The 4,771-nt window shown below is 43.4% G+C and overlaps 1 long non-coding RNA gene across 1 annotated transcript; it reads right to left on the reverse strand.

The window, feature by feature from the left end:
* Window positions 1-825: 825 nt before the first annotated feature.
* LOC111970779 (uncharacterized) lies at window positions 826-2,413 on the reverse strand. Its single transcript, XR_002878153.2, has 3 exons — window positions 2,327-2,413; window positions 2,117-2,200; window positions 826-1,966 (listed from the first exon to the last, which is right to left on the reverse strand). It is a non-coding gene; the product is annotated as an uncharacterized lncRNA (long non-coding RNA).
* Between the last annotated feature and the right edge of the window lie 2,358 nt (window positions 2,414-4,771).

Consider the following 4,771-nt stretch of genomic DNA (forward strand, 5'->3'; position numbering starts at 1 on the left):
TACCACACTGCCAGGTGTCTGACCTCCTCCCTATAGGCTGTCTCATCGTTGTATTGTACTGGGACATGTGCATGCAATGAGAACTTCAGGTTCTATACCCGGTTCCACTCAGAGAAGGTCTTCATGCTGTTCTGGGAGTCCATTGCCACCTTTGCCTCCAGGTTAATCTACTGGTCCAAGGCCCAGAAGGCTGGAATGGGAAGAGCAATCCTCAAGCTGTTTGAGCCTGGTGATGGATGCATGGCAGACAAGGGGTTCCTCATGGGGAGGATGCTGTCAGATGTGGGGGCAACGCTCCTCATTCCCCCATTCAAAAAAGCAACTCCGCTAACACAAAAGGACATCGAGCAAACGCAAGCCATTGAACATCTGAGAGTGCTAGTGGAGAGAGCCATTAGAAGGGTGAAGGAGTGCCATATCTGGGACATGATTATCCCACTCACTCTGGCAGGCTCTGTCAATCAACTGTGGAGGAACTGCTRCTTAATTGTGAACTGCCAGGGCCCTCTGCATCTCAAGAGTGATACGTCAGTGTGAAAACATGCTCAAGCACGGCAGTGCACACACACTACAAATKAATGATTTATGATTTTAGTTCCATTAATGTGTTTTTTGTGATTATTATACATTGATCTGTTCACAGACAGGATATGAATTTGGGATCATTTGTATATTGAATATGTATTGATTAATAGGTTTCATGAATACGATGGTGTTTTGGGATTTAGTGTTTGCAAAATGCATTAATCTGTTAAAGAGATAACACAATTTTTTATTTGAAGATTTTATTCAGTAAATACAATTGAATATTAATTACGTGACATGTTATGTGTAGCCTGTCATGACATAACAAAGATCCCACAATTAAATCAGTAGAACAATTTACTCTATTGCAATGTTGCTTACATTTACATTTTTGTCGATGCTCTTATCCAGAGCGACTTACAGTAGTGAGTGCATACATTTTCATACTGGTCCCCTGTGGGAATCGAACCCACAGCCCTGGTTGTGGGTTCATGTGGGTTGTGGGTTCAAGTGGGTTGTGGGTCCATACAAAGATCATACAAATTCATTCATTAAAATGCATTTTCCTCTACATACAATGTTAATTAGTCACTTACGGTACATCATCTGTACATTGCCTTGGGAAACAGTGCCCTGCCAAATAGGATTGGCTCAGATGCTACACTACATCCATTTTAAGGTACACAGCCGTGTAGGTGTAGAAGAGGTCAGTGATATTTGTGGCTGTGTCGGAGTTTGGCCTGGTCATTGACAAACTTACAGTCCTTCACATCAGTTACACTCTCAACATCAGGGCACTTGATCTCGGCTAGCCCGGAGGGCGGCGATGCAGGTCATACATTTTCCCATCAGGAATTGCCCCAAGATGTGGTGCATCTGGGTGCACAATGAAACCGCAAGGTTTGACCAAGACATTAAATAATTCAGAGTAGTTCTGTAGAACTTCTGGCTCAAGCTGAATACCCTTTGTCATAGCTTTGGTTTGCCTCTCACCTTTAAGCATTCTCATGGTTATGGCCTGCTTAGATGACTCCCCACGCTCGTGGCATTCCTCCCTAAACCGGCTAGCAGTCACACATGGTTTCCTCATTTCCTTCCATAGTGGACAGGCAGATTGCTCGACTGTGCCATTCTCAATAGCAGATGACAATGCTGGTGACACCTTTAAGCTCTCTGCAAGTAGGGACAAAGTTTAAATTACAGTGCAATTGACTTTCTTTTACTTGGAGTTGGGGGAATGCAGGAGCATCTGGATGCTTTAGAATCTCCCTGGTGAAAGTTGGGGGACACTGATATGACAGTACTGACCCACAGGGCATTGGACCAAATCAACCAGAGTCATTTCATCCAGTCCATGCAGCACCTTGACAGGCTGGCAGGCTGTGGTCTCATGCTCCTCAAACTTGGTCCAGCAGACAGCACGTCACGTCAGGAAGGGGCCCTGAAACACGTAAAAAAGAAGCATAGACAAGGGATGAATATCAGCCAAGATTGTAAAACTTAAGTCCAATAAATGTCAGCGAAGGCAACGTGTGAGCATAATGGGGACAGCCTGGGGATGCCAACTTGTTTCAAGACAATTGTAACTCACCAGGGAATGCTTGGTAAAGAGTGAATTTTATGCCACTCCTGGTTGATGTCCTTAGCTTCCTCACAACCATTTCATCAGGTGGCTCTGGTCRGGGAAAAAAACATTAAATGGTGAATGTCGAACAATGTGCAGTAATATGGGCTTACAAAAATGCAAGATGTGTGTGTTCTCCATGACAATGTGAACAATTATCGTAACTTCAAAACTCACCTGAGTTCTTGGCCTTTGCCATGACTGCAGTACCCTTGTACAAGACAATGGTGGTGGCACGGTSGTCAACCCCATTGTGGTGTAATGTGCAGTCTGGAAGAGTAGTGCATGTCCAGGGACATGAGAACAGATACACCCAAGTTTGATTATTTTGAACATAAGAACAAAATACAGGTAAACTGCAACCACGGCAACACTAAGCACTAATCTCCCCATCCTATCTCGTAAACTGCAGTGAATGAGAATCCTCATTCTTCCTCATTGACCGGTGACACCTTTCCCTTACTACCACTGCCTCCTCGCGAGGTCTACCATGTTTGACACCGCACAACCACAACAACAGAGCAAGAAAGAAGAATGTTAGGTGACAACATTAAATTGATGCATGCTAGTAAGTTACCATTGCTACTCTTAACTTTACTTAGATGGGTTTAGCTATCTAGYGAGCTATGTTGCTAGCTAGAAACAAACAATATGTTACAGCAGCTGGCCAAATAGTTAACATTAATTAGTTAGCTAGCTAAGTCTGACAAATATTTAGTAACTTTAGCTAGCTAACTCATGTTAGCTAATGTTAGCACTAACCAATTTGGTAACATCTTAGCTACCGTTAGCTAGCAAGCTAAATTGACTAGTTAGCTATCTATCTCAACTGGTTAAAAAAAAATGTATTTCACCTTTATTTAACCAGGTAGGCTAGTTGAGAACAAGTTCTCATTTGCAACTGCGACCTGGCCAAGATAAGGCATAGCAATTCGACACATACAACAACACAGCGTTACACATGGAATAAACAAAACAATATACAGTAATCCCTCGTTTATCGCGGGGGTTTACGTTCCGAAATGACCCGCGATAAGTGAAATCCCGCAAATAGAAAAAAATTTTTTTTTAACAATTAGCAACTATTACATGTATAACAATAACAGTGACTCACCGTGTAGGCCGTTTCACTGCTCTTCAGACTGGCCCGCTGCATCCTGACTGCGCTCTGCAGTTGTTCTCTCTTCTGAAGCCCCGCGGTGCAGGTGTGTTTGTTCGGAGAAGAACATAGTGATAGGCAGCTGTTGTCGCTCTTGTTTTCTTCTTTGCAAAAAGATCCTTGTACACCGACATGCCACCATCGATTACGTTGGAAGAACTGTAAGAACGGCTCATCAAAGGGTCCCATTCCTCAGCTTACTCGCTTTTAGTTCAGTGGCCTTCGCACCATGGTTGCTAAGCGACCAAGCGTTAGTCCTTCCTTCCTTCCTGGCCTTAATGTAAAATATTGCCAAGCTGTTTTATGTACGAACAATAACTGCACGAGACGACAAAAAATGAGAGCAACAATTCGTAGCATGTTTTGATACAAGAAGCGGGAAGTGAGTTTTTAGCGATCAAATGCAGGTGCAAAAAAAAAAAAAAAATGCATTATGAAATCCGCGAAATAGCGAATCCGCCGATAAGTGAAACCGCGAAGTGGCGAGGGATCACTGTAGTCAATATACAGTAAAAGAATAGTCTATATACAATGTGAGACATGAGGTGAGATAAGGGAGGTAAAGGCAAAAAAAGGCCATGGTGGCGAGGTAAATCAATATAGCAAGTAAAACACTAGAATGGTAGATTTGCAGTGGAAGAATGTGCAAAGTAGAAATAGAAATAAGGGGGTGCAAAGGAGCAAAAAATAATAAATAAATAAATACAGTAAGGGAAGGGGTAGTTTTTTGGGCTAAATTATAGATAGGCTATGTACAGGTGCAGTAATCTGTGAGCTGCTCTGACAGCTGGTGCTTAAAGCTAGTGAGGGAGATAAGTGTTTCCAGCTTCAAGAGATTTTTGCAAGTTTCGTTCCACGTCAATGGCAGCAGAGAACTGGAAGGAAAGACGACCAAGGAGGAATTGGCTTTGGGGATGACCAGTAAGATATACCTGCTGGAGCGCGTGCTACGAGTGGGTGCTGCTATGGTGAACCAGTGAGCTGAGATAAGGGGGGCTTTACCTAGCAGAGACTTGTAGATAACCTGTAGCCAGTGGGTTTGGCGACGAGTATGAAGCGAGGGCCAACCAACTGAGAGTGTACAGGGTCGCAATGGTGGATAGTGATGGGGATTTGGTGACACAAACGGATGGCATGTGATAGACTGCATCCAGTTTGTTGAGTAGATGTTGGAGGCTATTTTATAGATGACATCAACCCGATAGTCGAGGACTCGGTAGGATAGTCATTTTACGAGGTAATGTTTGGCAGCATGAGTTGAAGGATGCTTTGTTGTGATATAGGAAGCATTCCTAGATTTAATTTTGGATTGGAGATGCTTAATGTGAGTCTGGAAGGAGAGTTTACAGTCTAACCAGACACCTAGGTATTTGTAGTTGTCCAACGTATTCTAAGTCAGAAGCCGTCCAGAGTAGTGATGTTGGACGGGCGAAGCAGGGTGCGGGCAGTGATCGGTTGAAATA

This window comes from Salvelinus sp. IW2-2015, linkage group LG11, assembly GCF_002910315.2.
Source record: "Salvelinus sp. IW2-2015 linkage group LG11, ASM291031v2, whole genome shotgun sequence".
NCBI lineage: Eukaryota > Metazoa > Chordata > Actinopteri > Salmoniformes > Salmonidae > Salvelinus > Salvelinus sp. IW2-2015.